This window comes from Sus scrofa, chromosome 17 (genome assembly GCF_000003025.6).
Source record: "Sus scrofa isolate TJ Tabasco breed Duroc chromosome 17, Sscrofa11.1, whole genome shotgun sequence".
Lineage (NCBI taxonomy): Eukaryota > Metazoa > Chordata > Mammalia > Artiodactyla > Suidae > Sus > Sus scrofa.
In genome coordinates this window covers 33,321,571-33,337,570 of record NC_010459.5, presented here as the reverse complement: position 1 = coordinate 33,337,570, position 16,000 = coordinate 33,321,571, and the positions used below count along the sequence as shown (strand labels likewise).

At 45.4% G+C, this 16,000-nt stretch overlaps 1 protein-coding gene across 2 annotated transcripts in view; it reads left to right on the top strand.

Moving 5' to 3' along the window:
- STK35 (serine/threonine kinase 35) overlaps positions 1-4,846 on the top strand; it is an 80,604-nt gene extending 75,758 nt beyond the window's left edge. The window contains exons 5-6 of one of the 2 annotated variants that reach the window (XR_002339848.1): positions 526-684; positions 905-4,845. The gene's annotated coding sequence lies outside the window, so the exon portion shown is untranslated. Of the gene's footprint in view, positions 1-525 lie in introns of both variants that reach the window. The other variant, XR_002339847.1, reaches the window with a different exon arrangement.

Sequence of the window (16,000 nt, the reverse complement as noted above, 5' to 3'; positions counted from 1 at the left end):
TCTCTCCTCCCACCAGACTGTGAGCAGCAGCGGGCAGGACTTGCGTCTTATCTCGTTCCCGGAATGTCCCAGATGCCTGGCACGGAGCTTGGCAGAGTAGGCACGCAAAGATCTGTGGAGTTGTCATTCAGTGCATAAACAATCTGTTCAACAAATATTTTTGCAGAGCCTCTGATGTGCCAGGCACGATTCTGTGGGTGGGGGCTGAATCCCTGAATCTGAGACCCTGGCTCTTGTCAAGTTTATGTTCTATCGACGGGGATGCACCCTGAGTGTCTTAGGTTGGTCCTGGCAGGAGCTAGAGACCCTGCGGCCAGGGATCGAGCCCTAACCCGGTGTTTGGAGGGACAGGAGCCCTGGCAGGGGCCTGGGGAAGCGAAACAGGAAAGAGGAGAGAAGCCACATGAGAAAGTGAGGGGCGGGTGACTGTGGACATGGGGTCCCCTCCAAGGGGACTCTGGGAAGTGGTCTCTCACCCAAGGGGGGAGGATGATGGGCGCTGATCTACTACCTCTCATTCTTCAGCATCATCCAGATGCCCTGGCCTGGCCCGGCCCGCATGTGGGCTGGGTCTGGAGTCCTTGAGTCCCACCTCCTGCTGGTCAGAGTCCTGGGTGCCGCAGCCGCAGGAGGGAGCAGGCTGGGAGAGCGGTGAGGACATTCAAGAAATGACAGCTGCAACACGTAAGTAAAGGAGTCATTAGGAGACGTTGAGAAGGATGAAAGGCACAGAGCCAGAGGGGGGCTGCTTGGGGGGGGGGGACTGCAGAACTCATGGATTTGGAAAGGACCTCTCCACGCCATCAGCCCACCTGCGGCCTCAGCAGCAGCAGGTGCCCGCCCTCCCCAGAGTCATAATGTTTCTTTTAGCTCTTAATCTGGACCATATATCACAATTTCATAGGCACCAGTGCCATGAGAGATGAAGACCTAAACTGCTAGAGACTTTTAATTCGGCTTCAGACAACCCCTGCCCCGCCCCCGCCACTGGCCTGCTGGCCTGGAGAGCCCGAGACATCTCCTCTGCCGCCCACCGGTCCTGACATCCTGGAGCAAAGGTTCCCCGGCTCCCACCTTCCAGAAGCAGCTGTCATGAAGGGGGCAGGGGCTGGCCCACTTTCTGGTAGGAGGTGGGGAGCAAAGTCCTGCATCACCCACTGCAGCTGGAGGGAGAACGAGGCCAGTGCATGAGCCAGCCGGGTGCAGCAGTCAGCATCCACAGAGCACGCCCCCTACTGGCTGCCCCTGTGAAATCACACTTGTTTGATTTTTGTCTTGATTTGCCACCCCGGGGCCAAAACAGGACTTTGAAGGCCAGGGCCAGACCCGGGTCTAATTTGCTTCTGGGAGGGGCTGGATCACCCATTCCTTTGTGAACCAGCGCCACGGCCCTTCCCACTCGGCTTGCCCAGAGTAATTCACAAAAGCAGAATTGCAAGCCCTGGCATGGGACGCACAGAACTCACAGACCCAATCATCTTCAAATTCGCTCACATCCATGATCATACGGATTTGGCAGAAGTACGATTTCCTCTTTCAGAAAGAAGGCGGTGGACACTGAGGCTATGAGCTGGTCTAGAACCTAAGTTCCTGCCCCTCAGTTCAGCGTCTTTCCATCACTCAGGCTGTGTCCCCCCTTCGTGAAGATCTTAGGGAAGCATATTTTTTTTAACTTTTTGTTTTGTTTTGTTTTGTTTTGTTTTAGAATTGAAATACAGCATAGTTGAAAAACAAACACAAATGAGGGCACAATTCAGTGAATTTCACAAAAATTTCTCTCTAGCTTCAAGATCCAGGTCAAGAAATAATATTTCCCCAGAAGTTCCAAAGTTTGGTGTCACTGCTCAGCCACCATCCCTGGAAAACACTTTTTACTTTCTGTTTGGCTTGTGGTGGCATTGTAACTGTTCTGGCAAGAATTTCCATTCTTGGGGAAAAAACCCCAGAGTTTCCAGGGAGACAGTGTTTAAAGATATAAGAGCACCAGGCTGGGGGCTGGAGATTTGGGGTCTATGACTTTGGCTGTGTCACTTCTGTTCCCTGGACCTCAGTTTCCCCATCTAAAAAACTTGGTGATTTCCTCAAGAACAGGAGCTGAAACCCTCTCTGGGAGCCCAAGGTTGTCAGCATCCTTGATTTCAGGTTCTCTCTGGGACATTGGGGCTCTGCAGCAGCTGGCAGCAGAGAGCTACACTGACCCCTAATAACTGTCCTGTGGGGCCCGGGCTCAGCATATGTGTGTCCCCTTTGGTGGCTGCTAATAAAAGCCCATAATAGGTGTGTCTTGCATTTAGGATGTAAACTGATAACAACTTTTTTTCTTTCTTTTTAGGGCTGCACCAGCGGCACATGGAAATTCCCAGGCTAGGGGTTGAATCAGAACTACAGCTGCTAGCCCACACCACAGCCACGGCAACACCAGATCTGAGCCGCATCTGCTACCTTCACCAGATCCTTAACACACAGAGTGAGGCCAGGGCTCAGACCACTTCCTTACGGACACTATGTTGGGTTCTTAATCTGCTGAGTCACAATCAGAATGCCTCCTGATAATGCCTTATAATTGTCCATACTTGCTAACTTTTACTATGTGCTTATAGCACCAGGATGGGTGGTAGTTCCTGCCCTCAGGGAGGGCACCATCTCAGCGAACCTACACTGCCAGGCAGCTAGCAAATGCCAGATGAAAAGCCCAGATGAACAAGGCTGCAGGAGCTCAGAGGAGAGGGGACTGTAACAGTAATCCAAGAGTTCTTCCTGGAGGAGGCAGCTCCAGGATCTGGACCTAAAAGATTATGAACTGGTCACAATGACTCTTGCTAATTTGTATAGAACAGAGTTTACACAGAGTAGTAGGTGGCTTACAGAATTGTTGGAAAGAGTGAAGAAACGACCCCAGGTTCACCTTCCAGAAGTGACTCCCAAAGCCACACTGCAGAACTGGGCCTCCAAGTGAGTTCTCTCCCCTACCACAATGAGGAAGCTGCCTGCAGAAGTGAGAAATAGCTGCTCTGCTTGCTGGCTCCAGAACCACACTGCATCTGCTGTGACCCACGTGGGCAAAGCCTGTGTCCTGCCTCCCTCCCCACCTCACTCAGTTCTACACTTAAGTCTTGCACACATGCATCTGATTGGTCAGATGATAGTACATTCAAATCCCTAGCTGCCCAGGAGTCTGCGAAATGTGTGCCTAGCTTTTCATCCACTGCAGCAGAGAAAGTTACCCTGGAAATAGGTTCAACTAGATATTGTTAGAATTCACCAGTGCAACTATTTGGGGTGTAGTGTTCTTTGTCAAAGGGTTTGTAGTAACGAACTTAATCTCTTTAACTGCTATAGAGCTGCTCATATCTTCTGTTTCATCTTGTGTCAGTTTTACTGTTTTTGTTCATTTTGGAATGTGTTCCATCTAAATTGTGGAATTTGTTAACTAGTTTAGATTATCATCAAGCCAATCCACTCTGTCCTCTACACGTGAATAAGCTTTGTTCTCCTCAGAAATGGGAGATGCTGGGATGGTTTTCACATGTTTGTGCAAGAGCTAGGTCAGCTGCTTAGAAGTTGACAAAGTATGGAGGGTATGGGGACATAGGGCTCTTTATGGCCAGGCCACTTCCTTAGGTGGGATGAAACATCCCATGTCCACCATCCACAACTACAGAAGCTAAATTATTTGATGTATTGGGATGGAGAAGGGGAGAGGTTTACTGTTTCTTGAGTACAGAGGACACCTTAGGGAATGCCTTGTCTAACTTTCTCTGGAAACTGTTCAACCACCCAAACCATAGGGTAGGACCCAGCCTACCTCCCGTAGCTGATTGGACCAAGGGTAGACTCTTTATCTTGGCTGCACCAATCTCTTTCCTGGAAATAGAGATGTGGGACCAAGAATGTAGTTTGGGCTGATCTCTTGAATGGAAGAGGTCGAAAAACATGGTTCTTGGTGCCCAGCAGAGAAGTACAGCAGAGATGCAGTGAGTGACGGGGGAGAGATTTTCATGAAGGACTGGTTTCCAAATCTGCACTATGCCTTTGTCCTTGAAGCTCCAGAAGAAAGATCTATATCCCTGTAATTCTTTTCCCTTAAGCTACCTCGGAGGTATTTACAACCAAGAATCCCAACTATTGTAATTGGATTCTCCAAGAAAACCTCCCTTGTCATCTCCCTTAATTCAGCTGATTAAAACAAAGTGGTATGAGAATGGCAGAGAGAGGAGAACTGTTTGTTGAACATATATATGTGTGTATAATGTATGTATATATATCTGTGCCTGTGTTCATATATAGATATATACATATATATGCAAATGAACGTGCTTATTTATGCATGCTCATTGCATAATAATATTATGCATAATAATATTATGCATGCTCATTGCGTATAAGCCAACAGAAGTTGAAAATCTCAGGGTGAGATGATATATATATATAAAGATGATACAATATAAAGAATGTCATGACACAAAGACAAACATCATATGATATCACTTATAAATGGAATCTAAAAGAAAAACAATGCAAATGATCTTATTTGCCGAACAGACACCAACTCACAAACGTTGAAAACCAACCCCTGGTTATCAAAGGGGACAGGTTTTGGGGAGGGATGGACTGGGGGTTTGGGACTGGCATATGCACACTGTGGTATATGGGAGGGTGGCCAACAGGACCTGCTGTAGAGCACAGGGCACTCTACCCGATGCTCTGTGACAATCTACGTGGGAAGAGAATCTAAGCGAGAAGGTGTGTGTGCGAACCACTTGGTTGTACAGCAGAAATGATCGCAACATCATACATCAATTATACTTCAATAAAACTTTAAAAAATGGGAAGTTCCTGTTGTGGTTCTGTGGCAACGAGCCTGACTAGTATTCATGAGGATGCAGGTTCGATCCCTAGCCTTGCTCAGTGGGTTAAAAGATCTGGCACTTCTGTGAGCTGTCATGGAAGCCACAGATGTGGCTTGGATCTGGCGTTGCTGTGGCTGTGGTGTAGGCCAGCAGCTGCAGCTCTGATTCAGCCCCCAGCCTGGGAACTGCCATATGCCGAGGGTGTGGCCCTAGAAAGCAAATAAGTAAGTAGGTAAATAAATAAATAAATAAAACAAACTTTAAAAAATGAAAAAGAACATCGTGACAAAGGGAAGCATGATAAACCTTTATGGTTAGCTGAGCTTTGCCCCAAATATCCACTAAGAGAACCTAGTGAGTGATGTGGATCCAGGGAAGCCACTCCTTTCTCAAGGGAGTCAGAACAAAAAGCTTCAAACCAGTGCATGATGATCTAGTCTCACCCCATCTCCATCAACTCTTCAATGTCAGTAATTAACTGAGCCTCCACCACCTCACAACTAAAGTTGTATGTGTAACAAAGGAAAATTGCATTCATATTTGGCATCGGTATTTCTCTGGTGGGGAGTAAGAGTGGGGAAAAAACACCTTGAGGGAGTTCCCGTTGTGGCTCAGTGGTTAATGAATCCGACTAGGAACCATGGGATTGCATGTTCAATCCCTGGCCTTGCTCAGTGGGTTAAGGATCTGGCATTGCCGTGAGCTGTGGTGTAGGTTGCAGATGCAGCTCGGATCCTGCGTTGCTGTGGCTCTGGCGTAGGCTGGTAGCTACAGCTCCAATTTGACCCCTAACTGGGAATCTCCATATGCTGCGGGAGCAGCCCAAGAAATGGCAAAAAGACAAAACAAAACAAAACAAAAAAACCTTGAGAAATCACTAAGGTGAGGACCTAAGAGTTAGTTGGCAGGATCAGGGCACCAATGAGGAAAAGTCAAACATCCATGCCTGAGATGCATGCTTTTCTCCAGGGACGGGGCAAAAAGGAGAGAAGAAAGCAGAAGCAGGAAAGGGATTCTCTTGCAGAGATGGGTGGGCCTGGACTGTGGAGGGCAAAGGACCTGGAAGAAACCCAGGGTGTTGGGAGACCAGGTGGATTTTGAGAAGAAGGCTGGGCACGGCAGTGTGATTTTGCTTACAGAATGGTGGTGTATGATACAAATCCTTCCTGTAACTCCCACAGTTTATTAAAGTCTGTTGTTTTCACAGATGCTTTGTGTGGGTTGGTTTTCTTTTCTTTGGCAGGGGATGGTGGTGGCAGTGAGAGGATGGAGCAGCAAGGGGACATTTGAAGGATGGAACCCAGAGTGGAACAGGAGCAACACTTGGGGAAATAGGAGTCCAAAGCTGAAATTGACATGAGGAACCTCAGCCATACTCCTACTCCACCCTGGAAAATCACAGATACCTAAAAGGAACCTTTAACAGGGCTTCCTGGCCAGGGTTCTGGCCAATCTTATTAGGATCGCAAGAGGAAGGGAGGCCCAGGATTTGGATAAAAGTGTAAAAGATTGCAACTCCAAGCACAAGAAGTATGCTCCAAACACAACAGCAGTAGCATCTGAAGGTTGAGGTAGACATACCCAGGAAGATTGTGTGCCCAGATCTATGGCATGGATTACAACCAGCCTAACCCAATCTCAACAGTCCTATTCCCTTCTTTTCAGCTAAGGGTGGCCTCATGCCCCAGTTCTGGCAAATGAGACCCAAACAAAAGTCACAGTGTGGGTTTGGGGGTTCTTAAAGCTTTTGCTTTCTCCTTCTACCCTGAACACAGACACGATGGTTGGTGTGGTGGCAGCCATCTTGTTACTATGAGGAAAAGGCCAAGAGAATTTGCAAAGGTGTGTGTCCTGACATAGTTAAGCTGCTGAACCAAAACCAACAGTCTCTGGTCTCATTATATTAGAAAAATAAACCTCGACTGGATTATAGTCTCTGGAGTCAGATTTTCTGTTTGCACTAAACACATTCCTAACTAGTACAGAGGTAGCTGAAGGAAATCATGCCCCAAATTACTTGATTTTACTCATGTTTGAGAATTAGAGACAAATTCAGAGGACGATTTAATCAGATGTCTGGAACCAACAGGCGCAGCTCCAGCCCCAGTGAGAACAGAAAAGAACTGCCAAATCTCATTACCGAAGGCTCAGAACAGCCCTCCAGTGAAGCATCAAAGTTAATAGTGTGTCTCAAACTCATCCACAGGCAAAGCCAAGGCAGCAAAATGAAACCAGTGATGGATGCTGCCATATCAGCTGTTAGTTTGCAATAGTTTTAGTCTCTTCATCATCAACAACTTCAGGATCCCACTGGAGGAAGGGATGACCAAACAAGAGCCTGGAAAGGATCTGCCATTTCTAGCTTGCAGGAACAGGAACAGGCATCGTGGGCAATAAAACTCAACCAAGAGTAGAGTCTCTCTTTTACATATGAGAAAACAGACAGAATGAGAGTTTAAGGGCTTTCTTTGGATTTAAATTAATTGATTTAGGAGTTCCATGGTGGCTCAGTAGGTTAAAGATTTGGTGTTTTCACTGCAGTGGCTTGGGTCGCTGCTCAGGCACTGGTTTAATCCCTGGCCCCAGAACTTCTGCATGCCGTGGGCATGGCCAAAAGTAAGTATGATATTAAATTAATTGATTTGTTCATCAAGTACACATTAAGTACCTATTGCATACCAGGCCCCATGCTGCTTGTCAGCAAGATACTCTGAGTATAGTGGAGACAGTAAACCACTGTTGGAGACAAATAACTACAACATACAGCAAAGGGATCTTGGGAATCTTTTTTTTTTTTTTTTTTTTGGTTTTTAGGGCCTCACAGCATATGGAAGTTTCTAGGCATGAGGAAGTTACCAGGCTAGGGGTCAAATCAGAGCCACACCTACTGGCCTACACCACAGCCAGAGCAACACTATCAATCCTTAACCCACTGTACAAGGCCAGGGATTGAACCCACGTCCTCAAGGACACTAGTCAGATTAGTTTCCACTGCGCCACAGCAGGAACTCCTGGTCTTGGGAATCTTGGTAAAGCAACAAAATGTGTTGGAGTCTTGGGGTGTAAGGTAACTTTGTATCCAATGCACAGGAGGAGGAGAGTCAGTTCAGCTGTGCTGTTTACTGTTGGGGCACATATGATATGAGCATATAGAAATAAAAGCAAAACAGAGGAAAAGGAATGGACTTATCCATGAGGCAGGGGCTCTGTTCCTGTTTGGTCCCCAGCAACCAAAACATGTTAAATGGGCACATTTCTTCATCACTTAGAGTGTTTGAGAGGTGCTTGCTGGGCACCTTTGGTATGTGGGTAAAAGGGTTACTGCCATTTTTCGAAAGAGGACTGAGACCCAGAAAGAAGATTTCAGTCTCTGAGGAGACCGAGACCCTCAAAGGCAATGAATACTATGTCAGGGTTTGAACCCAGATATAACCTGAATCCAAGTCCAGGCTCAATGCATAACATTACACTGACTCCTTCTACTGGTCAGGACACCTTTAGAAAATCCACCTGAATCTGTCTTAAACAGAAAAGAGTAACCAAAGAGTCTAGGTACAGATTCAGGTAAGGGTTGGTCCAGCAGTTCAAATGATGTCATCAAAAGCCATCACTTTGCAGGAGTTCCCATCGTGGAACAGTGGTTAATGAATCTGACTAGGAACCATGAGGTTGCAGGTTCAATCCCTGGCCTTGCTCAGCGGGTTAAGGATCCAGTGTTGCCGTGAGCTGTAGTGTAGGTTGCAGACACGGCTCGGATCCCGCGTTGCTGTGGCTCTGGCGTAGGCCGGCGGCTACAGCTCCGATTCGATCCCTAGCCTGGGAACCTCCACATGCCGCAGGAACGGCCCTAGAAAAGGCAAAAAGAAAAAAAAAAGCCATCACTTTGCTCACTGTGCTGTGTTGTTTAGCTTTTCCTCTGGCTCCATACTTGCCTCATCACAAAATAGGTCCATGTTCTCCCGGAAGCATCATGGTCCCATTGTTCTAGACTTCTCATCATCCACACTCTCGACTAAGGGAAGAGAGAAGATATGCCCCGGTAGCCCTTACAGAAATGAGAAAAAAACAGCTTCGCCTTTCCAGAAATTTGGGCAAACATTTTCTCACATTTCATTGGCTCTGGTGGGTCATGTGCCCATTCCTGAAACATTAGTGCGGGTCCCTGAGGATGACTTTTATGCACAGAAATATACATTACATTTACATTTATTTTACATTTTATTTTATTTTTTTTTTGTCTTTTTGCTATTTCTTTGGGCCGCTCCCTCAGCATATCGAGGTTCCCAGGCTAGGGGTCCAATCAGAGCTGTGGCCACGGGCCTACGCCAGAGCCACAGCAACTCAGGATCCAAGCTGCGTCTGCGACCTACACCACAGCTCACGGCAACGCCGGATCGTCAACCCACTGAGCAAGGCAGGGACGAATCCGCAACCTCATGGTTCCTAGTCGGGTTCGTTAACCATAGCGCCACGACGGGAACTCCCTATTTTACATTTTAAATTGAACATTAAATATATTAAGATTAGAAGTTAAAAACTGAGTTCTTGGAGTATCTGCTGTGATGCAGTGGGTGAAGAATCTGACTGCAGTGGCTTGGTTCGCTGTGGAGGCTTGGGTTCGATCCCCAGCCCAGTGCAGTGGGTTAAAGGAGCTGGCATTGCTGCAGCTATGGCTTTGGTAGGTCCCAGCTGTGGCTCAGATTCAATCCTGGCCTTGAAACTTTCATTACTTGCAGATTCAGCCATAAAACTAACAAACAAAAAAATGCCCAGTGCTTTAAACTGTTAAGTTCAACTTATAAATCTTTATTCTACCTCTAGATCTAGAAAAATTTTGTAAGTGGATTTCAGGGGGCCTTTGCAATTAACTTAAACATTTTAAACTGTACTATGAAATTTAATACAGTTGATTTTATTTTTAAGCACTTCAATAAATAAAAAATTTTAAATATGTAAGTAATGTTTGCAGTCTGGTGACTTTTAAGGCTTCTTACATGTTTCAAATCATTTTACAAACTTAATAAAATCATTATACTTTTTAATGTAAAATTATAAATCTAAATCAATTACTCAATTACATTTTTCAATTGGAATCATAAATTGACTTCTTAAATGGTCCAATATACCAAATAATCTTAAATATTACAAGTACTTTAAAAATACGAAATATACATAAATTATTCCTAAGCCAAGCATGCAAGAAATATTGAAATTGTGAGTGTGATTTACTTGACTGTTTCTGTTAACAATACTAAAATTTCTTTCTTTCTTTCTTTTTTTTTTTTGGTCTTTTGTCTTTTTAGGGCCACACCCAGGGCATATGGAGGTTCCCAGGCTAAGGGTCTAATCAGAGCTGTTGCCGCCGAACTACATCACAGCCACAGCAACACCAGATCCAAGCTGTGTCTGCAACCTACACCACAGCTCATGGCAATGCCTGATCCTTAACCCACTGAGCAAGGCCAGGGATCAAACCCGAAACCTCATGGTGCCTAGTTGGATTCATTTCCTCGGCGCCGTGACAGAAACTCCAAACAATGCTAAAATTTCTTGTGTCAAGACTCTACCCCACTTAGGAAACATGTTGTTGAATTGTTTATTTCTCCCTTCGATTCTGTCAGTTTTTGCTTCAAGTATTTTGTTGCTCTGTTGTTAGGTACATATATGTTTATAATTCTTATATGCCCACTATGTCTTATTAATGTCCTTTTTGTCTCTAGTAACATTTTTTATCTAAAGTCTATTTTGTTTCTTATTTTTACAACCACTCCAACTCTCTTTTTGTTACTGTTTGCACAGGGGATCTGTTTCCATCCTTTTACTTTAACTTTGTTAGTGGCTTTTAATCTAAAGTGTATCTCTTGCAGTCAGCATGGAGTTGTTTCATGGAGTCAGCACTTTGTTCCATTTATCCATTCTACCAGTCTCTGCCTTTTATTTGGAGTATTTAAATCTATTTGCATTTAATGTAATTGCTGATAAAGCAGGCTTTATTTCTGCCATTGCTTTGTTTTCTTCTATTTCTACATTTTTGTGTCTTTTTGTTTCTCCATTCCTCCATCTTTGCCTTCTTAATTATAACAGTGTTTTCTTTTTTCTTTTTTCTTTTTTTTTTTTTTGTCTTTTTGCCATTTCTTTGGGCCGCTCCCGCGGCATATGGAGGTTCCCAGGCTAGGGGTCGAATCGGAGCTGTAGCTGCCGGCCTACGCCGCAGCCACAGCAGCGCGGGATCTGAGCCGTGTTTGCGACCTACACCACAGCTCACGGCAACGCCGGATCATTAACCCACTGAGCAAGGGCAGGGATCGAACCTGCAACCTCATGGTTCCTAGTCAGATTCGTTAACCACTGCGCCACAACGGGAACTCCAACTGTGTTTTCTAATGTACCATTTTAATTCCTTTGTGTTTTACTGTATTTTAAAATTATTTTCTGGTCTCCCTAGAGAATACAATTAATATCTTAAATTAAAACAATCTACTTCAGATTAATGTCAATTTAAATAGTCTATAAATACTTTGCTCCTTTAGGGCTTCATTTCCTTTCTACCAATGTCCTTGTTATTGCTTTTAAGGAGCAATGAATTTTTTTTTTTGAATTTTTATTGTATTTGAGAGCAACTTTAGGATTGAACTTCCCCTCATTCTGTTCCCAGTATAGTCAGTTCTTGGGTTGGAACTTCAGAGAGTTCTCTCTCTCTCTCTTTCTTTTTTTTTTTCATATGGAAGTTCCCAAGCTAGGGGTCAAATCAGAGCTGTAGCCACCAGTCTACACCACAGCCACAGCAATGTAGGATCCAAGCTGTGTTGGCAACCTACACCATAGCTCATGGCAATGCCGGATTCCCCAACCCACTGAACAAGGCCAGGGATTGAACCTGCATGCTCATGGATACCAGTCAAATTCATTTCTGCTGCACCACAGTGGGAACTCCCAGAGAGTTCTCTGTTTAAAGCCTCCTTTCTTGCCCTGGGTAAAACCTGTATGCTACTCCTCCTGAAGCCTGCCCTTCTCACAGTAATATCCTTGCTTCTAAAAAATGGGGTAACTTCTGGTCTTTGTGGCTTGCATCTCCTGGTATGGAAACTCTGCCTTATGATCAAGAAGGACTCTAGCATTCTCAGCCTGTCACACCTGGGATAGGGTTCCATCCTATGTGTAGGGCTGAGGAGAGGAAAGTAGGCCTAGGCCTCCCAGCCACTCTTGCCTGGAATTAGCCTCTGCAACCTGGAATTGAGTGGGGTGAGAATTGCAAGCGACCTGTGCAATACTCTAAGCTTGAGCAGCAATCTGGGGAAGACAGAGTCCTGTGTTCTTCCTGTAACCACCCAGGGCTGAGCTTCACCATCCTGAACTGGGAGAGAGGGGAGCTAACAAACCATCATTCAAATGGCATAGACATTTGCTCTTCTTGCTTACCATGAAATATTTATTCATTTGCTGTATGTCTATAAGACAATTTCAAGAAGGTTTTAAGTGGCTTAAAAAAAAACCATTTAGGAGTTCCCATCATGGTGCAGCAGAAACGAATCCGACTAGGAACCATGAGGTTGCGGTTTGATCCCTGGTCTTGCTCAGTGGGTTAAGGATCCTGTGTTGCTGTGAGCTGTGGTGTAGATCGCAGATGCAGCTCAGATCCAGTGTTGCCATTCCTCTGGCGTAGGCTGGCAGCTACAGCTCCGATTCAACCCCTAGCCTGGGAACCTCCATATGCTGCAGGTGTGGCCCTAAAAAGACAACAAAACAAAAGAAAACAAAAAACACTTACTAGTTATGATGGTTCCACTTGAGAGATGGTCTGTAGAGGTCCTCACACTACCATCTGGAAGTTGTTTTAAAGAGGAAACTTGGATCTTTGCTTTAGTCAAATTGCCTGCCTACTAACGTCTTTGAATTTTTGCAATTGAGATTAAAAAAAAAAATCCTTATTGTTGTACATTTCTGTTACTTCTAGTCAATAACATCCAGATTGGTCCCAAACTTTATGAAGGCTGAGCCAAGGCCAACAGAACTTTCTCTGTCCGTAAATGCAACATCAGGTGAAACTTAGCTTAAAAGACATTCAGTCACAACATCTACACTTTCATGTAATTTTCCCCCTCCTGCTTACTGGCCTATCTCTTCCACTAGACTGTGATCTTGCTGTCTATAGCCATCCTACCCTGAATGTGCCTGATCTCATCTGATCTCAGAAGCCCAGCAGGGTCAGGCCTGGTTAGTACTCGGATGGGAGATTGTGATCTTGTTGAGTCAGCATCTATATTTTAACTTACGTCCGCAATCTCACTCTCCAGTACTGGGCCTGGTGCTTCGTATGTATTCAATTTGTGAAGAATGAATGGCTGTTGTCAAGGTAGCTTAATTACTTAAGACCGTTCACCCTTTAGCTGGTCTCCACGAATTTCCCAGATCCATTTTGGAACTTTGCTCCAAGAACTGATCACCCAGCCAGTCTTATTTATCTTGGCTGCTGGGATGTCTGATAATGTTGAGGTTAGACAGGGTTTGAGTTATGTTTCTATCACTTTGCCTAACAACCTTGAGTGCACGCTTTAACTTCTTTGTGCTGCAGTTTTTCCTCTGTTCGATGGGGATAACAATACCATCAGCATTAAATTTTACCATAAGAATCATAACTTCTATTACGGAGTGCATACTGTGAATTAGACACTGTTCTAAGCTCTTTGTATGTTTCGGCTAATTTAATCTTCACAACAACCCTATGAAGTAAATACTGATTATCACCCCCATCTAATGCAAAAGAAAACTGAGGCAGAGAGATTAAGTAATTTTCCCAAGGATACACAGGTAACGAGTGGTAAATCTCTGATTTGAACCAAAGCATCTAGCTCTACCCCATCATTTTTATTCACTGCTTATTTTATAAATAAATATAGCATTTTGAGTTCAAAATATGTATTCAAATGGGTTGTCAGAGAGTTCTTTTTTAAAACAAAAATCTGATCATGCCACCCACACACCCAAGGCCTACACAAGTTTAAAATGCCTCAGTGGTTCTGCATCATCCTTAGGATCAAGGCAAAATCCCGCATTGTGATCTCTAAGCTCCCACCCCCACCCTAGGCTCTCTCAGCCACCCTCCCCATCATTCTCTCTGCTTCAGCCTCTCTGGCCTCCTTCTGTTCCCTCACGCTCACCAGGCTTCCCTCTTCTGCCACAGGACCTTTGTCCATGCTCCTCTCACCATCTAGAATGTTCTCCACCATCGTCCTTCCTCCTCTTAGCTCCTGCTCATTCTATACGTCCTCAGGGAAGCTCTCTTTATCCACCCAGACTACATCAGGTCCTTCCACTAGAGGGATCCGGAGCACCAGGCACCTTTCCTTGTTGCACATTTATATTTTGTGTGTGTAAAAAAAAAAACCAAAAAAAAAAGGAGTTCCCGTCGTGGCGCAGTGGTTAACGAATCCGACTAGGAACCATGAGGTTGCGGGTTCGGTTCCTGCCCTTGCTCAGTGGGTTAATGATCCAGCGTTGCCGTGAGCTGTGGTGTAGGTTGCAGACACGGCTCGGATCCCGAGTTGCTGTGGCTCTGGCGTAGGCCGGCGGCTACAGCTCCGATTCGACCCCTAGCCTGGGAACCTCCATATGCCACAGAAGCGGCCCAAAGAAATAGCAAAAAAAAAAAAAAAAAAAAAAAATTGTGTGTGTGATTATTCTACAGTATCTGGACTGTCAACTCTAGGATATCAAGTGCACTACTTGTCTTTGCTAATCACTGTATTGCGCTTGCTACCTTAGCGTCTTGTACCTTGCCTACCTTTGCTTTTTAGGGCTGCACCTGTGGCATATGGAGGTTCCCAGGCTAGGGGTCCAGTCAGAGCTACAGCTGCCGGCCTACATCACAGCCACAGCAATGCAGGATCCGAGCCACGTCTGTGACCTACACCACAGCTCATGGCAACGCCAGATCCTTAACCCACTGAGCGAGGCCAGGGATCGAACCTGCAACCTCATGTTTCCTGCTCAATTCATTTCCACTGCCCCATGATGGGAACTCCAAGTAGGGTCTTATTTAATATATATTTTGGAATATTAACAAATGAATGAATGAGAAATAGGTGCCTCTGACCTAAACTGTAGCCCCAGGCCTCATCCTTGGCTCAAGGGCAAGAATCTCAAAATTCTCAAAGAATCTCAAAATCTATGTAGCTGCTTTGGCCTAGGCTAAGGCTATCTTGACGTTCTCATTCATTCTTTCATCCAACAAAGGTTTATTCAGTGCTTAGATGCTTGGTATTGTTCTATCAGCTGGGGTTTTAGTGGTAGACAAAAAAGTCTTCGCTCTCATGAAATTAATATTCTGGTTGAGATGGGAGGTCAATAATAAACAAATAAATATGCCGAATACTGCCCAGTGGAAGAAAACCAAAATAGGGTAAGTACAGTCAAATGGGGATGGGTGACCACTTTTGCAACAGTGGCCACGGAGGCTTCTCGGATGAGGCGGCCCTGGAACAGAGATTGTTTAAAGTGAGAGAGCCTGGAGGAAAGGATCCTGGGCAGAGGAAGTGCAGGGGCCACAATCCTGGAGCAAAGAGTAGGCTCCCCTCATCTGCGAACAGGCAGGGGGCCCATGGAGCTGGAGCATGGGTTGGGGGTCCCAGCAAAGATGGGCAGAGTGCCAGGGTTACACTCCAACTCCTAGGGGTAAGGATGTGGACAGCTACACGCCTTTGTTGTGTACTTAATCTGTTCGAGGTCCTGCCGCAAGCCTGCTGTTGGGGACAAAGGAGCCAGAAATGAATCTGCTTGAGGCCACTTAATGCCCACTCACCAGCACCATCAGGCAAGTCAAGCAGACTCTGTCACCACGCTCACCCGGGATGTCTTACTGTGGAAGTACTTCTGGTCTTGGACTCACTGTTTTCAAAACGGAAGCACTTTTTTTTTTTTTTTAAATATTAGCTAGCATTATTTATGACTACTTTTAGTTTTAGTTTTTGGATTTTTAGGGTCGCATCCTCAGCATATGGAGGTTCTCCGGCTAGGGGTTGAATCAGGAGCTGTAGCCGCCAGTCTACGCCATAGCAATGCCAGATCCGAGCCACGTCTGTGACCCACACTGCAGCTCAGAGCAACACAGGATCCTTCACCCACTGAGTGAGGTCAGGGATCGAACCTGTGTC